The sequence below is a fragment of the Aethalodelphis obliquidens genome, unplaced genomic scaffold (genome assembly GCF_003676395.1).
Source record: "Aethalodelphis obliquidens isolate GAN/ISIS:26980383/991018 unplaced genomic scaffold, ASM367639v1 scaffold13, whole genome shotgun sequence".
Taxonomy (NCBI): Eukaryota; Metazoa; Chordata; class Mammalia; order Artiodactyla; family Delphinidae; genus Aethalodelphis; species Aethalodelphis obliquidens.
The window spans coordinates 18,004,766-18,010,846 of NW_020837957.1; the positions used below are offsets into that span (position 1 = coordinate 18,004,766).

The 6,081-nt window shown below is 39.3% G+C and overlaps 1 long non-coding RNA gene across 1 annotated transcript; it reads right to left on the reverse strand.

Annotated features, from left to right (window-relative positions):
• Nucleotides 1-567: 567 nt before the first annotated feature.
• On the reverse strand, nt 568-5,699 carry LOC113624406 (uncharacterized). Its single transcript, XR_003434326.1, has 3 exons — nt 5,485-5,699; nt 3,998-4,111; nt 568-1,034 (listed from the first exon to the last, which is right to left on the reverse strand). It is a non-coding gene; the product is annotated as an uncharacterized LOC113624406 (long non-coding RNA).
• Nucleotides 5,700-6,081: the final 382 nt, after the last annotated feature.

Genomic DNA, 6,081 nt, shown 5'->3' on the forward strand with positions numbered 1-6,081 from the left:
CTTTTGTGAACACTTCTGCCTAAATAATAGACAAACTCATAGATGGCCAACATAGGCTATTTGCTTTCTAAAAATTATAAGAAACTGATTTAATTTCAAATAAGAAAATTAGACCAAATATAGCAAATTGTCTCATTTAAAATAACCAGTGCACTGTATTAGGAATATCTTTTCAAAGAAATATCTTGGAATAAACTAAGAGTAACTTGCCTCAGACTTAAAAGTCCTAGATGAAGAACTACACTTTTGCTACTTAAAGTATACTTTGAGGGGCTTCCCTAGTGGTGCAGTGGTTAAGAATCCACCTGCCAGTGCAGGGGACACGGGTTCGAGCCCTGGTCTGGGAAGATTCCACATGGCACAGAACAACGAAGCCCTCGTACCACAGCTACTGAAGCCCGTGCTCCACAACAAGAGAAGCCACTGCAATGAGAAGCCCACACACTGCAACGAAGAGTAGCCCCCACTCACTACAACTAGAGAAAGCCCACATGCAGCAACAAAGACCCAACGCAGCCAAAAATAAATAAAATAAATAAATAAAATAAATATATACTTTGAGGCAAATTTTCAAAACATATTGACATTGGAGAACTTCTTGTGATAGCCTCATGGCATAGGGTTTGCACTCGATACCACGAGTTCAAAAACTACCTGACTTTCACATTCGTAACAATAACCCCAGTTCTTGTGGATGGTAATGTGGATCGCCCTCTGAGTTTGTCAAGAACAACTGGGATAAGGAAAATTTTAAAAAGTCAGAGGCCTAACATTTGTGGCCATTTCCATTCCCATAGTGCCTTTTGCAAGAGTAGGGAATGGTAGTTCTGATATCCTGGACACAATATAAACTGAGTAATAACACTTCGCCTACTTAAATACCCCCTGTAGTTTCAATTAGCTGGGCATGCTTCTGAACATTCTTTTGCTGTTAGGTGAGGCATTTTACAGCCGGCATGCATTGCTTCCGTGGTGAATAAAAGGGTGTTCTCGTGAGTAAAAGAGTGTTCTCATCTAGCACCAACTTTTCAAACCTGTGCAAGAGTAAGAATATAATTTAAACATTTATAATGTACAGTGTGGCGACCATAGTTACTAACACTGTATTGAATAATTGAAAGTTACTAAGAGAGAAAATCCTAAAAGTACCCAAGAAAAAAATTCTGAAACTTTATATGGGGACAGATGTTAACTAGACTTGTTGTGGTGATCATTTTGCAGGTACACAAATATCAAGTCATTATGTTATACACCTGAGATTAATATAATGTATGTCAATTATACAGCAATAAAAAAATAAAATAAAATAAACAGCCCTAATTTGCAATACATTTTCTGAATAGTAGGGTCAATAACACTTGTATAACATTTCTAATCCTAGGAAAGGCATAAAATCCAAGAATACAGTGGTCTACTCTTTTGATTATCAATTCAATAAATAGAGTCATGGCATTATTGCTGTTGGGTACCTAGTTAATAACCACACGATAACACTCAAAGCTCAAAAGAAATATAAAGGATATTCATAATTCAGCAATGGATTATTCAGATTTTACAGTAGATATGTCAGCAAATAATACTGGTTAAAGAAATCATATTCCCCTAATCCAACATTTCTTCCATTGTTTCACAGAAAACTGGTGTCCTTGAAGATCTTAGCAGATGTCCATCAACAGCAGTTTATGTTATCTAACAAGTTTGGGATATGCTGGGTTGAATAAAGTTAAAAACATTTTATTTTGTTTTCACAATGCCTTAATAATATGCTAATTCTTATTTTGACCTCCAAGAAAAGGATACAGTATGTGGAACTATATTTTCCCATTTCATGTGACTATAGAACCCTGGAACATGTGTTACTGTACATGGTATGTAGTTACACTGATTATCCTCTCTGCTTGCCTTAAGGGTCTCGTTCTCTCACTTTCCTCAAGTCATTTGCTCAAATGGCAGCTTCTCGGTGGTGCCTACTCTCACTAACTTGTTTAAAATGCCAACCTCTACCCTTACCCGTTTGGCAATCCTGGTTTGCCTTATCTTGCCTCACCTTTTATCCATTGCATTTATCATCTACATAATTATGTAATTTATTATGTTTATATTCTGACTCCTTCCATTAGAAAGAAAGCTTCAGGAAGGCAGGAACTTTTACTTTTATTTTACTTTGCTGCATCTCCAGTTGTTAGAACAGGGACTAGCTTATATTAGGTTCTCAGTAAATATTTGTTGAACGAAGAAAAAAAAGGGAATGTTTTTCACATGTTTTTAAAAGTCAAGATGTGTCTTGTAAACGATATGTTTCCTTTTCTCCTGTTAATGATGTATGTTACAGTCAGTTATGTCTTAGAATCTAGGAAATATTATCAGGGGACACTTGCATTCTTTTGGAACTCACTGCTGCCAGAATTAATTTAGCATGTGTTAAGAAAAAAAGAGTTTAATGTCATTTATGACTTTCCTTTCTCTAATTTTTATCACTCCCCTTCCTCCACCTGAAATTAATTTCTTGCCAAGTTGCCAAGCCCTGCCAACTCCATTTCAATAATAACTTCCTCATTAATGTCCTTGCCTCCTTTCCCACTAGGAAGGGCACATGGTAGGGGGGACGGCTGGCAATAATGCAGGGAGGAGGCCAGAACCTTATCAGAGGTGGCCTTCGATACAATTAGACTTTCTGTGAGAAGCAGCAGTGAGCCACTGTATTGGTTTAAGCAAAATTAGAATTTTAAGAAAGTTATCTCTGACAGTGATGTATCAAATGGCCCAGACATCAGCGTGATTCTCATTTCTAATTCTGCACTAACTCTTAATTTCCCTTCTTGTGATGCTCTTTCCATCAATTTCTCATCTATTCTCTCTTTGGTCACCTACTCACATCTCAGACCTACTAGTTCTCCAAGAGTCTGCATATGCAGCAAAGACACAGGCTCAATGATATCCCTGTCCCATCTCCTCTGAGATCTTTTTGGCCTCCATGCATAGACTGACCACAAGAAAAGGGTCAAAGGGAGGAAGAGGAGAAAGAGAGAAGCTTGACATATAATTCTTATTATGATCTCCAAATATTCTGATATAATGTAAATTAATCCCATTTTACAAATGAGGGAACTTCAGTTCAAAAAGATTAAGTATTTGGGAATTCCCTAGCAGTCCAGTGGTTAGAACTCGGCACTTTCACTGCCAGGAGCCCAGGTTCAATCCCTGGTTGGAGAAATAAGATCCTGCAAGCCATGCAGCGTGGCCAAAAAAAAAAAAAATCGAGAGAGAGAAAAGATTAAGTATTTTACTGAATTTCACGTAGGAAGTGAGGTTCAAGCCTAAAGCTTCCCAAAAGGATAAGAGAATAAAACTGGCTGACTTTCACTGAACCCATTCTAGAGAGTGAGGTGTATGTTTTACATGAATTATCGCATTTAAATTCCAACAGCTTTATGAGAAGCTGCATTTCTTATCCCCATTTTACAGATCAGGAGCTTAAAGTTAGAAAGATTAAGTAATTTGTCTAAGTTCACGCTTCTCAGAAATGGTGATTCTAGGAGTAGAGCCCATTTTACCTAACTGACGCGAGAGGTCCCAACCCCCATGTTATCAATTAACTCCAATGTTTTCCACTATGCCATCTTACTTCGTGTGGCATGGACAAGGACACATTTCTGGCCCAGCTCTGACCATCACTACATGCTGGTCTGTAGGCCTTGAAAAAGGTGAGCCCTCTATGCTCCTCTGTCAACATGCTGGCAGCAGCCATTTATCCTGCCAGTGTTTTGTGGGGAGAAGGAACCACTCTGGACAGATCAGTCCCCTGAAAATAGAAGGTCCTTTTTACCATGTCTTTTCCTGTTTCATTTTAACGATTTATATCCCCTCCACCACCACTTCTACCACCTTCCCCTACAACTGTGGGGAAGGGACAAAACTCTCAAGGTTAAGATACAAAATTACAGTTAAATTTCAACTATCTAATCAAAAAAGTCCCATATAAATTTTAAATGTTTACCTTTATTTTTCTGCTCAGGACTGTGGGTTGCATGGGGGCTTGGTAGCATTTCATTTGGAAACCCAGGGACCGGCTTCTCCCTTTTTTCTTTCATATTCATTTGTGGTTGGTTTTCTATAGTTGAGGTTTGGGGTAGAAGCATCTAAATTAGATAGCTGTTAATTTGTATCAAAGGAGTTATTACCCAAAATACTCTATGATACAAAGATTGGCACAAATAAAGGCTTAGAACAATTTAATTCCCATAGATGTGATGATATGACACAATAATAAAGAAAAATCAGAAGCGTCACAAATGTATTTACACTATGCTCAGATGTGAAAGAAATGGGGTTACTTTATTTAAGAATTGGGCTTCCTTCACAATCCCATACCCACCAGGTAGTTTAGAAAACATATTTTAGTTAAATTTAAATTGTTGGTTCAATGTTATTTGGTAATTCAGTCCATCTCTTTATGTAACCAAGTTTCTGCCTAGATGAGTCAGGGAAATGCTTGTCAAGAGTTCTGCCCTCTCCACCTGGATATACACACGATGAATAAGGCGTATGTAATCTTATAGGAGGTAGACTCCTTGAGTATATGACATATCTTCTAAGCTCTCCTGGTTTGGTCTGTTCCCAGAGCTGGTGACATCCTACAGTGACTTGTCCCTACCCTGGGCAATCTGATGCCCCCATTGCTAGAAACTGCCTTTGGTGATAATCATTCATGTTTACTTAACTCTGACAATGCTCTGGGGCATCATTTACACTTACTGATTGATTGGGCCCTCATCGCCACTTTTTTTTTTTTTTTTTTTTTTTTTTTTGCGGTAGGCGGGCCTCTCACTGTTGTGGTCTCTCCCGTTTTGGAGCACAGGCTTCAGACGCGCAGCCTCAGCGGCCATGGCTCACGGGCCCAGCCGCTCCGCGGCATGTGGGATCTTCCCGGACCGGGGCACGAACCCATGTCCCCTGCATCGGCAGGCGGACTCTCAACCACTGCGCCACCAGGGAAGCCCTCATCTCTACTTTTGATGACAAAATGTATTCCGTGGCATGTTACTGTGACCTCAATGGGAATTTAGCCTACAGTGGGTGGCTTCATTCCCCTTAGGCAACCTCCTTTGGCAAAGTTGCTAGGCAGGTCCTTCAACTACTTTCAGTCAGATCTTTCTGGTTCATTCCGAACCAGGATGCTCCAAAACTTCTGGATAGCTGTCATATCATACACGAGCTGAGGGAGACTCTAAGGGGCTTAAACTCAGACCTCTGTGTGCAAAACCATGTTAAGCCATTAAATTTAATTTGCTGTAACATCCTCCATGTTTAAGCAGAAGTTTCTAAGGCAATAGCTTCCAATATCCTTGTGGAGGGCAAAAGCCACTCTCCTCAGCATTTCCCCCAACCTCTCTAGAACATCTCTTCAATTCTCTTCTCCCACTGAACACCTCCCTACCCCAGGAATTAGTGTAGAGAAGAAAAACTGGAGCAGTGCTCACTTACCTTTCTACCTTCTTCTACCCAGAATCCAATAGGAGCTGAGAAGCCAGGCATGTCCTGCCTTCTTCCTAACCTGTCCCACTCTCCTCTCCTTTAAGACTCTCTAGTATTTTTTGGCCAGCTTCTCAATATGTTAAAGAAGAAATAAAGGAATTTAGAAAATCCTTTTCTTTCCAACGACCCAAATTTCATGACTATTGTCTCAAAAGAGTCAGTTTGTGAGATCCAAAACTGATCAATGGCTTCTTTGTTCTAACCCTGGGAATGCACACCTTCTTCCCTGGGGCTATATGCTCAAGAGGTAGAAGGAAACTTGATTTGCAAGGGAACTCAATTTAAAGGAGAAGTGTAAGTACTTTGATTTATTATTTCAAATGATTCAAATATGATTTCAAATATGATTTCAAATAATTCTCATTATAACTCCCACTAAGATAACAACATTAGTCTCTGACTACGTCAGATTCTGTGCACCAACATTATTTTATTTTTTTTACTTAACTCTTACAATAACCCTATTATGAAAGTCTTATTACACCTATTTTCAGAGAAGAAAACCAAGGCTCAGAATGGTTCACACAGCTGGTAAGGAGTTCTTGC